This window comes from Triticum urartu, chromosome 7A, assembly GCF_056163025.1.
Source record: "Triticum urartu cultivar PI428250 chromosome 7A, HENAU_Tu73, whole genome shotgun sequence".
Taxonomy (NCBI): Eukaryota; Viridiplantae; Streptophyta; class Magnoliopsida; order Poales; family Poaceae; genus Triticum; species Triticum urartu.
This window is the reverse complement of record NC_141879.1, coordinates 521903872-521922071: the sequence shown is the minus strand read 5'-3', so window position 1 is coordinate 521922071 and position 18200 is coordinate 521903872. Positions and strand designations below refer to the sequence as shown.

The 18200-nt window shown below is 43.8% G+C and overlaps 1 protein-coding gene across 1 annotated transcript in view; it reads right to left on the bottom strand.

Annotated features, from left to right (window-relative positions):
* LOC147960249 (uncharacterized) overlaps positions 1 to 18200 on the bottom strand; it is a 109832-nt gene that overhangs the window by 1286 nt on the left and 90346 nt on the right. The gene's annotated exons all lie outside the window — the stretch shown is intronic.

Below are 18200 nucleotides of genomic sequence, written 5' to 3'. Positions count from 1 at the left end.
TACTTAGTACCTTCTAAATCTCCGTTGTAACCATCGTCAATCGCTCGCAACGTCCCGTCGCCGGCACCACCTTGTGGTGAGCCTCTTGTTCATGAAGTTTTATATAAAAAATTAATGTTTGTGTGATTTGGATATATAGTTACTCGTATAATTATCTTACCCATACGTTGTTTGTTATACATAGTGCCATGGTTTTGATATCCGTCCCCGTCGGCCCTCGTCCGGGTTATGATTGGGATGTGGTATATTCTCTTTTAAAACTATTCATTGCATTTCATGTTTATGACAAATTATGCCCATCAAGTTGACATAGATATTTGTATGTAGGAGGTAGTTGAACCGGAAATTCCAACCGACCCTATTGTCGAGAGGTTAAATTTAGTTGAAAGAGAAAACGAGGATTTGAAGGAAAAATTGAAAAGAATTGAGGGGGAGAAGATGGAATTGGAGTTGCATGTTGCCGATGTCGTCGATGATCACAATATTAAGATGGAGAAAATGCGCTTGAAGATTAGAAAGATTAGAAAATATGCCATTCATAATGAGGCTTGGTATCATTATGCTGTTGGATCAATTGTTACCTTAGTTGCGATCTTGATCGCATTTGTTGTTGCATTTAAATTCTTTAGTTAGAGAGTTATTTGTTTGTTGCATTTAAGTATTGTATGAAATTTATGTATGAACTTTATGTATTGTATTAATTTGGTGTTTTCGGTGCTGTGTTTGAAGATGAGCCGACAATGGATATACGATGACCGATATTATCCCGAGTTCATTAATGGCGTGCGTACTTTTCTGCTTGCGGCTGAGGCAAACAAGCGGGCGGATGGTTTTATGCCTTGTCCATGTGCTGGCTGTAAGAATGGTCACAATTACTCTACGTCAAGAACCATTCACGTCCATCTGTTTTAGTCTGGTTTCATGCTCCACTATAATGTTTGGACCAAACATGGAGAAAGAGGGGTTATGATGGAAGACAATGAAGAAGAAGAGGACGACGACAGCTATCCTGGCCATGGGTTCCCTGAATACGATGATACAACAATGAGGGAAGAAGCTGAGCCGGTAATGCGGGAAGAAGCTGAGCCGGAAATGCGGGAAGAAGCTGAAGAAGAGGCATCGGATGAGCCCGTTGATGATCTAGGTCGGGCCATTGCCGATGCAAAGAGAAACTGCGCAAGTGATTTGGAGAAGAAGAAGTTGCAGCGCATGTTAGAGGATCACAAAAAATTGTTGTACCCGAATTGCGTAGGTGACAAGAAAAAGCTGGGCACCACATTGGAATTGCTACAATGGAAGGCAGAGAATGGTGTATCTGACAAGGGATTTGGAAAGTTGCTGGTAATGATAAAGAATATGCTTCCAAAGGACAACGAATTGCCCGAGAGTACGTACGAAGCAAAGAAGGCTGTCTGCCCACTAGGGTTAGAGGTGCAGAAGATACATGCATGCCCTAATGATTGCATCCTTGAACGCTTGCCCAGTATGCGGTGCATTGTGCTATAAGATCAGCCGCGATGACCCTGGCGATGTCGAGGGCGAGCGCCCCAGGAAGAAGATTCCTGCCAAGGTGATGTGGTATGCTCCTATAATACCACGGTTGAAACGTTTGTTCCAAAACAAAGAGCATGCCAAGGCGATGCGATGGCACAGAGAAGACCGTAAGAAAGACGGAAAGTTGAGAGTACCCGCTGACGGGTCGCAGTGGAGAAAAATCGAAAAAAGTACGGGAAGGAGTTTGCAGATGACGCAAAGAACGTATGGTTTGGTCTAAGCGCAGATGACATTAATCCTTTTAGGGAGCAGAGCAGCAACCATAGCACCCGGCCTGTGACTCTATGTTTGTATAACCCACTGTTGGGGATCGTAGCAAAAATTTAAAATTTTCTACGCATCACCAAGATCAATCTATGGAGTAATCTAGCAACAAGGGGAAGGAGAGTGCATCTACATACCCTTGTAGATCGCTAAGCGGAAGCGTTCAAGTGAATGGGGTTGATGGAGTCGTACTCGTCGTGATCCAAATCACCGATGATCCTAGCGCCGAACGGACGACACCTTCGCGTTCAACACACGTACGGTTGGGAGACGTCACCTCCTTCTTGATCCAGCAAGGTGAGAGGAGAAGTTGAGGGAAAACTCCGACAGCACGACGGCGTGGTGGTGATGGAGCTCGTGGTTCTCCGGGAGGGTTTTGCCAAGCACTACGGAGGAGGATGAGGTGTTGGAGGAGGAAGAGGGCTGCGCCAAGGGAAGGTTGCGGTTGCCCTCTCTCTCCCTCACTATATATAGGGGGAAGGGAGGAGGGGGAGGCGCCCTAGGGTTCCCTAGGGGAGGGGCGGCGGCCACAGGGGAAACCCTAGATGGGTTTGGGCGCCCCCACCCCCTAGAAAACTTGCCCCCAAGCCGGGAGGGCGGCTGCCCTAGGGGTGGCGCCCCCACCTCTCCTGGTTATGTGAGATGGGGTGGGAGGGGCGCTCAGCCCCTTAGTGGGCTGATGTGCCCTCTCCCCTTGGCCCATAAGGCCCCCAACGCTTGCCGGGGCCTCTGAAACCCCTTTCGGACACGCTGGTCATCACCTGATACCCCCGGAACAATTCCGGACTCCAATACCCTTCGTCCAATATACCGATCTTCACCTTCGGACCATTCCGAAGCTCCTCGTCATGTCCGGGATCTCATCCGAGACTCCGAACAACCTTCGGTAACCACATACTATTTCCCATAACAACTCTAGCGTCACCGAACCTTAAGTGTGTAGACCCTACGGGTTCGGGAACCATGCAGACATGACCGAGACAACTCTCCGGCCAATAACCAACAGCGGGATCTGGATACCCATGTTAGCTCCCACATGTTCCACGATGATCTCATCGGGTGAACCACGATGTCGAGGATTCAATCAATCCCGTATACAATTCCCTTTGTCCAGTGGTATTGTACTTGCCCGAGATTCGATCATCGGTATCCGATACCTTGTTCAATCTCGTTTCCGGCAAGTCTCTTTACTCGTTCCGTAACACATCATCCCGTGATCAACTCCTTGGTCACATTGTGCACATTATGATGATGTCCTACCGAGTGGGCCCAGAGATACCTCTCCGTTTACATGGAGTGACAAATCCCAGTCTCGATTCATGCCAACCCAACAGACACTTTCAGAGATACCTATAGTGTACCTTTATAGCCACCCAGTTACGTTGTGACGTTTGGCACACCCAAAGCACGCCTACGGTATCCGGGAGTTGCACAATCTCATGGTCTAAGGAAATGATACTTGGCATTAGAAAAGCTTTAGCAAACGAACTACACGATCTTGTGCTAGGCTTAGGATTGGGTCTTGTCCATCACATCATTCTCCTAATATTGTGATCCCGTTATCAACGACATCCAATGTCCATGGTCAGGAAACCGTAACCATCTTATTGATCAATGAGATAGTCAACTAGAGGCTTACTAGGGACATGGTGTTGTCTATGTATCCACACATGTATCTGAGTTTCCTATCAATACAATTCTAGCATGGATAATAAACGATTATCATGAACAAGGAAATATAATAATAACCAATTTATTATTGCCTCTAGGGCATATTTCCAACAGTCTCCCACTTGCAGTAGAGTCAATAATCTAGTTCACATCGCCATGTGATTAACACTCACAGGTCACATCGCCATGTGACCAACACCCAAGAGTCTACTAGACTCAATGATCTTGTTCACATCACTATGTGATAAACACTCAAAGAGTTCTGGGTTTGATCATGTTATGCTTGTGAGAGAGGTTGTAGTCAACGGGTCTTGCCATATTCAGATCCCTATGTATTTCGCAAAACTTTATGTCATATCGTAGATGCTGCTACCACGTTCCACTTGGAGCTATTCCAAATTGTTGCTCCATTATACGTATCCGGTATCTCTACTCAGAGCTATCCGGATAGGTGTTAAGCTTGCATCGATGTAACTCTTTACGTCGAACTCTTTATCACCTCCATAACCGAGAAACATTTCCTTATTCTTCTAGGGATAATTTTGACCACTATCTGGTGATCCATTCCTAGATCACCTTTGTACCCTCTTGCCAGACATGTGTCAAGGCACACATCAGGTGCGGTACTCAGCATGGCATACCGTATAGAGCCTATGACAAGAGCATAGGGGACGACCTTCGTCCTTCCTCTTTCTTCTGCCGTGGTCAAGCTTTGAGTCTTACTCAACTTCACACCTTACAACTCAGGTAAGAACCCCTTCTTTGACTGATCTATTTTGAACTCCTTCAAAAACATGTCAAGGTGTGCGTTCTTTGAAAGTATCATCAGGCGTCTTGATCTATTTCTATAGATCTTGATGCCCAATATGTAAGCAGCTTTATCCAGGTCTTCCTTTGAAAAACACTCTTCAAACAACCGTTTATGCTGTCCAGAAATTCTACATTATTTCGGATCTACAATATGTCATCCACATATACCTATCAGAAATGTTGTAGTGCTCCCACTCACTTTCTTGTAAATACAAGTTTCTAACAAACATTGTATAAACCTAAAAGCTTTGATCACTCCATCAAAACATATATTCCGATTCCGAGATGCTTGCTCTAGTCCATAGAAGGATTGCTGGAGCCATCATACTTTTTAGCATCCTTAGGATCGACAAAACTTTGATTGTATCACATACAACTTTTCTTACGAAAACTGGTAAGAAAACTTGTTTTGACATCCATCTATAAGATTTCATAATCGAAAAATACAGCTAATGCTAACATGATTCCGACGGACTTAAGCATCGCTACGGGTGAGAAATTCTCATCGTAGTCAACTCCTTGAACTTGTGAAAAGACTCTTTCCCGCAAGTCGAGCTTTATAGACGGTAACATTACCGCCCACGTCCGTCTTCTTCTTAAAGATCCATTTATCTCAATGGCTTGCCGATCATCAGGCAAGTCCACCAAAGTCCATACTTTGTTCTGATATATGGATCCTATCTCGGATTTCATGGCTTCTAACCATTTGTCGGAATACGGGCCCACCATCGCTTCTCCATAGCTTGTAGGTTCATTGTTGTCTAACAACATGATATCTAAGACAGGATTACCGTACCACTCAGGAGTAGTACATATCCTTGTCGACCTACGAGGTTCTATAGTAACTTGATCCGAAGCTTTAGGATCACTATCATTAACTTCCTATTCAACAGACGTAGGCGCCACAGAAAACATCTTTCTGTGTTGCATCACTCTTTGGTTGAAGTAAAGGTTCGACAACCTCATCAAGTTCTATCTTCCTCCCACTCAATTCTTTCGAGAGAAACTCCTTCTCGAGAAAGGACCCTTTCTTAGCGACAAACAATTTGCCCTCAGATCTGAGATAGAAGGTGTACCCAACTGTCACCTTTGGGTATCCTATGAAGATGTGTTTGTCCGCTTTGTGTTTGAGCTTCTCCGGCTGAAGCCTTAAGCATCGCAGGCCCAAACATTAAGAAGTGACAACTTTGGTTTCTTGCCAAACCAATGTTCACACGACGTCGTTTCAACGGACTTAAATGGTGTCCTATCTAAAGTGAATGCAGTTGTCTTTAACGCATAACCTCAAAATGAAAACGGTAGATTGGTAAGAGACATCATAGATCGCACCATATCTCATAGGGTTCGATTACGACGTCCGGACACACCATTACCTTGTGGTGTTCCAGGTGGCTTCAACTGTGAAACAATTCCACAATGTCTTAAGTGATTGCCAAACTCATAACTCAAAAATTCTCATCGATCAGATCGTAGGAATTTGATCTTCTTGTTATGATGATTCTTAACTTCACTCTGAAATTGCTTGAACTTTTCAAACGTTTCAGACTTGTGCTTCATTAAGTAGATATACCTATATCTACCCAAATCGTCAGTGAAGATGAGAAAATAGCGATATCCACCGCACGCTTCAATTCTCATTGGATCCCACGCATCAGCATGTATGATTTCCAACAAGTCACTTGCCCGTTTCATTGTACCTGAAAACGGGGTCTTAGTCATCCTGCCCATGAGGCATGGCTCGCATGTGTCAAGTGATTCAAAATCAAGTGACTCCAAACATCCATCGACATGGAGTTTCTTCATGCATCTTACGCCAATATGACCTAAGCTGCAGCGCCACGAGAAAGTGGTACTATCATTATTAACTCTACATCTTTTGGCGTGAACATGTGTATTACCACGACCGAGATTCAATGAACCATTCACATAGGGTGCATGACCATGGAAGGTATTATTCATGTAAACAGAATAACCATTATTCTCTAACTTAAATGAATAACCGTATTGCAATGAACATGATCTAATCATATTCATGCTCAACGTAGACACCTGATAACATTTATCTAGGTTCAATACTAATCCCGAAGGCAGATGGAGCATGCGATGGTGATCTCATCAAATTTGGAAACACTTCCAACACACATCGTCACCTCGCCCTTAGCCAGTCTCCGTTTAGTCCGTAGCTTTTGCTTCAAGTCACCAATAATAGCAACTGAACCGGTATCCAATACCCCGGTGCTACCAGGAGTACTAGTGAGGTACACATTAATAACACGTATATACTTTGAAGTTGCCAGCCTTGTTATCTACCATGCATTTGGGGTAATTCCGCTACCAGTGACCGTTCCCCTTACAATAGAAGCACTTAGTCTCGGGTTTGGGTTCAACCTTGGGTTCCTTCACTAGAGCGGCAACTGGTTTGCCATCCATGAAATTTCCCTTCTAGCCCTTGCCCTTCTTGAAACCAGTGGTCTTGTTAAACCATCAACACTTGATGCTCCTTCTTGATTTCTACCTTTTGCGGTCTTAAGCACCGCAAACAGCTCCGTGTAGGATCTAGAAGTAGATGTGTCTAGAGAGGGGTGATTAGACACATAATGCTCAAGTTGCAATTTTTAAGCCTTTTCGGTTTAAGTGGAGTTTAGGCACAATTTCAACACACTCAATACATATCAAGCAAGCATGCAAAGAGTATATGAGCAGCGGAATGTAAAGCATGCAACTTGCAAGAATGTAAAGGGAAGGGTTTGGAGAGATCAAACGCAATTGGAGACACAGATGTTTTTCCCGTGGTTCGGATAGGTGGTGCTATCCTACATCCACGTTGATGGAGACTTCAACCCACGAAGGGTAACGGTTGCGCGAGTCCACACAGGGCTCCACCCAAGGGTAACGGTTGCGCGAGTCCACACAGGGCTCCACCCACGAAGGGTCCACGAAGTAGCAACCACCCACAAAGGGTCCACGAAGAAGCAACCTTGTCTATCCCACCATGGCCATCGCCCACACAGGACTTGCCTCACTAGCGGTAGATCTTCACGAAGTAGGCGATCTCCTTGCCCTTACAAACTCCTTGGTTCAACTCCACAATCTTGTCGGAGGCTCCCAAGTGACACGTAGCCAATCTAGGAGACACCACTCTCCAAGAAGTAACAAATGGTGTGTAGGTAATGAACTCCTTGCTCTTGTGCTTCAAATGATAGTCTCCCCAACACTCAACTCTCTCTCATAGGATTTGGATTTGGTGGAAAGAAGGTTTGAGTGGAAAGCAACTTGGGAAGGCTAGAGATCAAGATTCATATGGTAGGAATGGAATATCTTGGTCTCAACACATGAGTAGGTGGTTCTCTCTCAGAACATATGAGTTGGAATGGTGTGTGTGTGTTTTGATGGCTCTCTCATCGAATGAGGAGGAGGTGGAGGGGTATATATAGCCTCCACACAAAATCCAACCGTTACACAGTTTTCCAATCTCGGTGGGACCGAATCGATGAACTCGGTCGGACCGAAAATGTAAACCTAGTGACCGTTAGTGATTTTCGGTGGGACTGACATGCAACTCGGTAGGACCGATATGGTTAGGGTTTGGGCATAACGTAATCTCGGTGAGACCGATTACACAAACTCAGTGAGACCGAATTTGGTAATTAGCTAACCAGAGTGTTGGTCAGGCAAACTCGGTGGGACCGATTTGCTCTTTCGGTGAGACCGAGTGGAACTCGGTGAGACCGAAAAGTTACAAAGGGGAAACACTGAGTTTACGTTGCAATCTCGGTGGGACCGATTCGCTCTTTCGGTGAGACCGAAAAGTTACAAAAGGGAAACAGAGAGTTTGCAACCCCATCTCGGTGAGACCGAGATCCTTATCGGTAGAACCGAATTGCTAGGGTTTGGCAGTGGCTTATGACAAGTGAAACTCGGTGGCGCCGGATAGGAAGAATCGGTGGGACCGAGTTTGGCTTAGGGTTTAGGTCATATGTGGATATGGGAAAGTAGTTGAGGGTTTTGGAGCATATCACTAAGCACATGAAGCAAGAGGCTCATTAAGCAACACCTCATCCCTCCTTGATAGTATTGGCTTTTCCTATGGACTCAATGTGATCTTGGATCACTAAAATGTGAAATGAAGAGTCTTGAGCTTGAAGCTTTAGCCAATCCTTTGTCCTTAGCATCTTGAAGGAGTTCCCACAACCTTTAGTCCATGCCACTCCATTGTTGAACTTACCTGAAACATGCTAGATAGAAATGTTAGTTCAACAAGAGATATGTTGTCATCAATTATCAAAACCACCTAGGGAGCACTTGTGCTTTCAATCTCCCCCTTTTTGGTAATTGATGGCAACATACATCAAAGCTTTAGATAAAGATATAAAGAACAGCAAGTAAAGCTTTGGAAAGACATGTAACAAGCATAGACTCTCCCTACATGTATGCACTCATGTAAATATGAAATATAGAGACATGTGAGAGCATAACCATGACAGAGTAGGCAATGTGTTACATGCATCTTGGCCATATGCATCTGAGCAAAAGATTATCAAGGAAAATACCTTCATGTTCATGAGTCCTTCTTGCAAACAGTATGTACATAAGCAAGAACTCCTCATACTCATGATTTTGATGCATATACTTACCTTGTGGTATTGAGTTGGCTTAGGATGGAATGGACCTGCACACACAAGGTTAGATAACACAGGTACGTCCACTAGCCAGAGCAAACAAAAGAAACCACAAGAATACCAAGACTGGGATGACATGTAGAGAGTGAGTACAAGGTACCACATTGAATTCAACATGTCCCCAAGAATAAAGATATGCAATGAATTTGACTGATTTCTTTCCCTTAGGTGTCTTGCTCCCCCTGAATCGTACATGGGATATTGGGAGAAGATAGGAAACAGAAAATCAGAGCTGAAAGATATGAATAGAACTTAATTCAAATGAGTTCATATGAACATGTCTTTCCCCCAAAAAGACATGTGGCATCTCTCCTCTTGAACATCAAGCATCTGGGATCCTTGAGTATTTCTTTCTCCCCCTTAATATATGGGATCCTTGAGTATTCTCTCCCCCTTAGTACTTTCTCCTTTGTAGATCTCTCTCTCCCCCTGATGATAACCTTTGATGTGATCTCTCTCTCCCCCTTTGACATCAATTTCCAAGAAGGTTTGTCCTGGAATCCGTCGAATAGGTTTGGTCCTTGAGATTCAGCACAAGGCAGTGAATAAAACTATGATGCTTGTAGAGGACAAGATTCATTGAGTGGAGCCGGATCAGAAGAAATATAGAATATGTGGCAAACTGTTTTTCCTGTTGCGAAATCGGTGGCACCGAGTGGCATGTTTCGGTAGTACCGAAGGGATTCGGTTGGACCGAAAATGACAATTCGGTGAAACCGAGTTCATCACAGAGAAAAACACTTGTCACCTCAGCTCACTAGTCAAGTAAGATCTCACAAAGATTTTCAATGAGTTAGCTGAAAGATTTGCAAGGAATTTGATGCAGAAATATGCAGAACAAAAACCAAAAAGAAAAGAGTGAAAGTTTCTAGATGAAGTTTTTTTTGATTGAAAAAGAAAGAAACGAATATGCAAGGGACAAATGCAATAACTTAGAAAAGAACACAAGAGATCTTCATCTAGAATTGGGCGGTGACATAGTCACCTATGTTAGAGTATATTGACTTAGGAGTCAAGTGAGAGCACTTGATCATAGGTCATACTCATCGTTTAAGCTCAAAATGGGGTTACCTTCTTTCATTTAAGCATCTTGATGTATTCACATCTTGTTGAGTTGCTTTGACTCATGTCTTGGAGTAAAGCTTCTCTAAGATGGAATAACATACCTTGGGTGGTGGTGTGGTTCTTGCTCATGTAGTTGAACTTGTGTGGGTGCTCAAGGTTGATGTAGCTCATCGAGAGTTGGGAGCACCATTTGGAGTTTGAGTTCATCTACCTACACGGGTTAGTTCTTGCAAGGAAAAGCACTTGTGTATCCAAAAATGACAATCATGAAGCTTAATATAGAATTTGTCAAAGGATATGTTTGAATGGTTTTGTGCTTCCTTGTCTTCAACCACTATTGTGTAGAGTCTTGGTGATGTAGAGATTGCTCAAGATATGAGTGAGTCGCAATCTCATGGAATTAGATTCAACCAAGCACCTACATGGGTTAGACAACATGCAAGGTGCAAATATATCCAAGACATAAGATAGTTATCATAAGAGATATATCATGGATTAGTCATAAGCTCATGTCTTGCATGTATCCAATGGAGTTTCTACTCCAAGTTCGAAGCATCAATGATGTTCAATTCTCCTCTCAACCTGCAAAATACTTTCTCATCAAGCGGTTTAGTGAATATATCCGCTAATTGCTTATTAGTGCGAACATGCTTAAGATTGATGTCACCCTTAGCAACATGATCTCGAATGAAATGATGACGAACTTCAATATGCTTAGTTCGAGAATGTTGTACAGGATTATGACCAATTTTGATAGCACTTTCATTGTCACAAAGCAGTGGAACATGTTTCACATAAATCCCATAATCTTTAAGAGTTTGGGTCATCCAAAGTAATTGAGCGCAACATGAACCAGCGGCAATGTATTCCGCTTCGGCGGTGGATAAGGATACCGAGTTTTATTTCTTGGAAGACCAAGACACAAGAGATCTGCCAAGAAATTGACAAGTACCCGAAGTGGACTTTCTATCAACCTTGTGTCCGGCATAATCCGAGTCAGAATACCCAACAAGATCAAAAGAAGACCTCTTAGGATACCAAATGCCAAAATTTGGTGTATGGATTAAATATCTCACTATCCTTTTCACAGCCTTAAGATGACAATCTTTAGGAGCAGCTTGATATTGTGCACACATGCACACACTTAGCATAATACCGGGACGTGAAGCACATAGGTATAACAATGAACCAATCATAGAGCGATAAACCTTTTGATCAACAGGTTCACCATCTTTGGTCAAATCATTATGTCCACTAGTAGGCATGGGTGTAGACATACCTTTGCATTCTTGCATATTGAACTTCTTGAATAAGTCCTTGGTGTACTTTGTTTGAGAGACAAATGTACCTTCCTTAGTTTGCTTGATTTGCAACCCGAGAAAGAATTTGAGTTCACTCATCATAGACATCTCAAACTTCTCTGACATTAGCTTTCCAAACTTTTCACTAAAGAGAGGGTTAGTTGAACCAAATATGATATCATCAACATAAATTTGGCATACAAATAGTTCTCCATTAACCCTTTTAGTAAAAAGAGTAGAATCAATTTTAACAATTTCAAAACCACTTGTAGTAAGGAACTTGGTCAAGCATTTATACCATGCTCTAGGAGCTTGTTTAAGACCATAAAGAGCTTTGTGAAGTTTGTAAACATGATTTGGTTTCTTAGGATTGACAAAGCCGGGAGGTTGTTTGACATAAACTTCCTCCTCTATTTCACCATTTAGAAAAGCACTTTTAATGTCCATTTGGTACAAGGTGATATTATGGTGATTAGCATAGGCAAGCAAGATGCGAATGGACTCAAGTCTAGCAACGGGAGCATACGTCTCACCATAGTCCATACCTTCGACTTGTGTGTACCCTTGGGCGACGAGACATGCTTTGTTGCGAACCACTTGTCCATCTTCATCTTGCTTGTTGCGAAACACCCATTTGGTACCAATGATGTTGTGGTTGTTGCCGGGCTTCTCAACCAATGTCCAAACTTGGTTTCTCTCAAAATTATGTAGCTCTTCATGCATAGCGTTTATCCAATCCGGATCTTCCAATGCTTCTTCAACCTTCATAGGTTCAATGCTAGAGATGAATGAATAGTTTTCACAAAAGTTAGCTAAACGAGTTTTTGAGTGAGTGATTCTCCCGGTTTGTATATCATTGAGGATTTGCTCGACGGGATGATCTTTGGCAATTCTTGCTCGAACTCGTGAGAGCTTTTGCTTGGGTCTTCGTTGAACATCTTCTTCATCTTGTTCTTCTTCTTGGCCTTCTTCATTGTTGACGTCGTCGTTCTCTTGTCGTGGTGGAGAAGGAGGTTGTTGATGTTCATCTTGACTTACTTCCTCGTTTTCTTCATCTTGGTGTGTCCCACTTGTGGATGCTTCCATGTCGATTCTTGGTTCACCTTGTCGTGAAGTAGAAGCTTCCACTTGGACGGATGAAGTACTCTCCTTCACCTCCGTTGGACGAATTTTGCCGATGGACAAGTCTTGAATTGCTTCTGAAGAGTCTTTGTCTCCTACATCAATTGGCAATTGCTCTACTTGCGAGCCATTAGATTCATCAAACTTCACATCTACCGTCTCTTCAACCTTTCGGGTGAAATTGTTGTAGACACGGTAAGTGTGAGAGTTTGAGCCATAACCAAGTAGAAAACCTTCATGAGTTTTAGGAGCAAACTTTGAACGACGATGCTTATCAAGAATGTAGCACTTTGAGCCGAATACTCGAAAATATCCAACTTGGGGTTTGTTACCGGTGAGAAGCTCGTATGCTGTCTTGCCGAGTAGCTTGTGAAGATATAAGCGATTTGTTGCGTGACAAGCTGTCTCAACCGCTTCTGCCCAAAAGTGCTTTGGCGTCTTGTATTCATCAAGCATCGTTCTTGCCATTTCGATGAGCGTCCGGTTCTTCCCCTCAACAACTCCATTTTGTTGAGGTGTGTACGTAGCCGAGAACTCGTGTGAAATCCCTTCTTCGTCAAGAAAGGTGTCCACATTTGCGTTCTTGAACTCCGTTCCGTTGTCACTCCGAACCTTCTTGATCTTCACATCAAACTGATTTTGGGCCTTCCTAGCGAAGTTTCTGAAGATCTTCTGGACCTGCGACTTGTCATTAAGAAAGAACACCCACGTAAATCTTGAAAAATCATCAACTATAACTAGACCAAAAGAATTTCCACCGAGACTCTTGTAGGCGTTGGGACCAAAAAGATCCATGTGAAGTAGCTCGAGTGGCCTCCTTGTGGTCATGATGTTCTTCACGGGATGTCTTCCTCCAACCTGTTTACCTGCTTGACAAGCACTGCAAAGTCTATCCTTATCAAATATGACATCGTTAACTCCAAGGATATGATTTCCTTTAATAAGCTTGTCAAGGTTTCTCATGCCAACGTGACCTAGTCGTCTATGCCACAACCAACCTTTTGAGGATTTAGCAACAAAGCAAGTTTTAGGTTGTGCCTTTTTAGAGAAATCGACAATGTAAAGATCACCTCTACGCATACCCGTAAAGACCATTTTATGATTGTCTCGACGAAATACTTGGCAATCTACCTCAGTAAATAGGACATTCAAACCGAAATCAGCAAGTCTAGATATTGAAAGTAAGTTGTAGCCAAGAGATTCAACGAGCATGACATTTTGAATGGAACTATCATGTGAGATGGCCACCTTACCAAGGCCAACCACTTTACCCTTTGAATTATCACCAAAGGTGACATATTTTCGAGGGCCGTTGTTTTCAGCAAGCTCACGAAACATCTCTTCATCTCCAGTCATATGATCAGTACATCCACTATCAAGAACCCATTCCTTTCCTCCTGATTCATATCCCCGAAGATTTGCCATAAGACCAAAATGTCTCATTGCATCATCAAGATCGAAGTTACTATCATCATCATCATCATAATATTCATGTTCATCATGATCTTGTGACTCATCATTTCCTAGAGAGGGTAATTCATTAGATAAATGATCAAAGTGGTTACTTTTATGAATTCTTATAGCTTTGAATATGATATCATTAATGATTCCAACATCTTCTTTAGCATGCTTAAGATTGGCAAGTTCAAAAAGACATTTACCAAAACTGGGATCACTAGAGTTCATCTTACTCAAGGTAATAGATTTATGGAGATTTCATCCAAGGTTTTCAAGGAATGATTGGGAAATCGTTCCTCAAGAAATTTCCATATAGTATAGGCACAATTTTGAGTAGGCAAGCTAGCAATCAAATTTTTGGGCAATCCTCTAATGATGAGCTCAATAGTTCTAAGATTGCGAATCATGTCAATGTCTTCATCTAGGGTGGGATGAAAAGGATTAATATGAGGTGCACAAGGGCTAGGAATATACTTGTTCAAATGATATTGATTGAAGATTACAAGCATCTCATTTTTCCACTCATGAAAGTACTCTCCATCAAGAATAGGCACTCTATGCCTAAGACTCCCTAATGTAGACACATCCATCTTCCTCCAATGGTGATTAAACCAAGGCAATGGAGACCAAAGATCTGATACCACTTGTAGGATCTAGAAGTAGATGTGTCTAGAGGGGGGGTGATTAGACACATAATGCTCAAGTTGCAATTTTTAAGCTTTTTCGGTTTAAGTGGAGTTTAGGCACAATTTCAACACACTCAATACATATCAAGCAAGCATGCAAAGAGTATATGAGCAGCGGAATGTAAAGCATGCAACTTGCAAGAATGTAAAGGGAATGGTTTGGAGAGATCAAACACAATTGGAGACACAGATGTTTTTCCCGTGGTTCGGATAGGTGGTGCTATCCTACATCCACGTTGATGGATACTTCAACCCACGAAGGGTAATGGTTGCGCGAGTCCACACAGGGCTCCACCCAAGGGTAACGGTTGCGCGAGTCCACATAGGGCTCCACCCACGAAGGGTCCACGAAGTAGCAACCACCCACAAAGGGTCCACGAAGAAGCAACCTTGTCTATCCCACCATGGCCATCTCCCACACAGGACTTGCCTCACTAGCGGTAGATCTTCATGAAGTAGGCGATCTCCTTGCCCTTACACACTCCTTGGTTCAACTCCACAATCTTGTCGGAGGCTCCCAAGTGACACCTAGCCAATCTAGGAGACACCACTCTCCAAGAAGTAACAAATGGTGTGTAGGTAATGAACTCCTTGCTCTTGTGCTTCAAATGATAGTCTCCCCAACACTCAACTCTCTCTCATAGGATTTGGATTTGGTGGAAAGAAGGTTTGAGTGGAAAGCAACTTGGGAAGGCTAGAGATCAAGATTCATATGGTAGGAATGGAATATCTTGGTCTCAACACATGAGTAGGTGGTTCTCTCTCAGAACATATGAGTTGGAATGGTGTGTGTGTGTTCCGATGGCTCTCTCGTCGAATGAGGAGGAGGTGGAGGGGTATATATAGCCTCCACACAAAATCCAACCGTTACACAGTTTTCCAATCTCGGTGGGACCGAATCGATGAACTCGGTCGGACCGAAAATGTAAACCTAGTGACCGTTAGTGATTTTCGGTGGGACTGACATGCAACTCGGTAGGACCGATATGGTTAGGGTTTGGGCATAACGTAATCTCGGTGAGACCGATTACACAAACTCGGTGAGACCGAATTTGGTAATTAGCTAACCAGAGTGTTGGTCAGGCAAACTCGGTGGGACCGATTTGCTCTTTCGGTGAGACCGAGTGGAACTCGGTGAGACCGAAAAGTTACAAAGGGGAAACACTGAGTTTACATTGCAATCTCGGTGGGACCGATTCGCTCTTTCGATGGGACCGATTCGCTCTTTCGGTGAGACCGATTCGCTCCTTCTGTGTAGCAGTGAGGACACTCCTCGGACTACGGACCTAGTCCGCATCATTGCTTACAATATCTTTCAACTTAATCTTTCTCTAGGAACGTATTGAAACAGGGAGCTACAACGTGAGCTATTTATCTACAACATATTGGCAAAGACAATTTAGACTATGTTCATGATAATTGAGTTCATCTAATCAAATTATTTAATGAACTCCCACTCAGATAGACATCCCTCTAGTCATCTAAGTGAAACATGATCCGAAATGACTAGGCCGTGTCCGATCATCACGTGAGACGGACTAGTCATCAACGGTGAACATCTCATGTTGATCGTATCTTCTGTACGACTCATGTTCGACCTTTCAGTCTTCCGTGTTCCGAGGCCATGTCTGTACATGCTAGGCTCGTCAAGTCAACCTAAGTGTATTGCGTGTGTAAATCTGGCTTACACCCGTTGTATTCGAACATTAGAATCTATCACACCCGATCATCACGTGGTGCTTCGAAACAACGAACCTTCACAACGGTGCACAGTTAGGGGGAACACTTTTCTTGAAATTTTAGTGAGGGATCATCTTATTTAAGCTACCGTCGTTCTAAGCAAATAAGATGTAAAACATGATAAACATCACATGCAATCAAATAGTGACATGATATGGCCAATATCATTTTGCTCCTTTTGATCTCCATCTTCGGGGCTCCATGATCATCATTGTCACCGGCATGACACCATGATCTCCATCATCATGATCTCCATCATCGTGTCTTCTTGAAGTTGTCTCATCATCTATTACTTCTACTACTATGGCTAACGCTTTAGCAATAAAGTAAAGTAATTACATAACGTTTATGTTGACACGCAGGTCATAAATAAATTAAGACAACTCCTATGGCTCCTGTCGGTTGTCATACTCATCGACATGCAAGTCGTGATTCCTATTACAAGAACATGATCAATCTCATACATCACATATATCATTCATCACATCCTTTTGGCCATATCACATCACAAGGCATATGCTGCAAAAACAAGTTAGACGTCCTCTAATTGTTGTTGCAAGTTTTACGTGGCTGCTATAGGTTTCTAGCAAGAACGTTTCTTACCTATGCGAAAACCACAACGTGATATGCCAATTTCTATTTACCCTTCATAAGGACCCTTTACATCGAATCCGATCCGACTAAAGTGGGAGAGACAGACAGCCGCTAGCCACCTTATGCAACTAGTGCATGTCAGTCGGTGGAACCAGTCTCACGTAAGAGTACGTGTAAGGTCAGTCCGGGCCGCTTCATCCCACGATGCCGCCGAATCAAGATAAGACTAGTAACGGCAAGTAAATTGACAATATCAACGCCCACAACTGCTTTGTGTTCTACTCGTGCATAAAAACTACGCATAGACCTAGCTCATGATGCCACTGTTGGGGATCGTAGCAGAAATTTAAAATTTTCTACGCATCACCAAGATCAATCTATGGAGTAATCTAGCAACGAGGGGAAGGAGAGTGCATCTACATACCCTTGTAGATCACTAAGCGGAAGCGTTCAAGTGAACGGGGTTGATGGAGTCGTACTCGTCATGATCCAAATCACCGATGATCCTAGCGCCGAATGGACGGCACCTCCGCGTTCAACACACGTACGGTTGGGAGACGTCTCCTCCTTATTGATCCAGCAAAGTGAGAGGAGAAGTTGAGGGAAAACTCTGATAGCACGACAGCGTGGTGGTGATGGAGCTCGTGGTTCTCCGGCAGGGCTTCGCCAAGCACTACGGAGGAGGATGAGGTGTTGGAGGAGGAAGAGGGCTACGCCAGGGGAAGGGTGCGGCTGCCCTCTCTCTCCCTCACTATATATAGGGGGAAGGGAGGAAGGGGAGGCACCCTAGGGTTCCCTAGGGGAGGGGCGGCGGCCACAGGGGAAACCCTAGATGGGTTTGGGCGCCCCCACCCCCTAGGAAACTTGCCCCCAAGCCGGGAGGGGTGGCTGCCCTAGGGGCGGCGCCCCCACCTCTCCTGGTTACATGAGATGGGGTGGGAGGGGCGCTCAGCCCCTTAGTGGGCTGATGTGCCCTCTCCCCTTGGCCCATAAGGCCCCCCAACGCTTGCCGGGGCCACCAAAACCCCTTTCGGACACGCTGGTCATCACCTGGTACCCCCGGAACAATTCCGGACTCCAATACCCTTCGTCCAATATACCGATCTTCACCTCCGGACCATTCCGGAGCTCCTCGTTATGTTCGGGATCTCATCCGGGACTCCAAACAACCTTCGGTAACCACATACTATTTCCCATAACAACTCTAGCGTCACCGAACCTTAAGTGTGTAGACCCTACGGGTTCGGGAACCATGC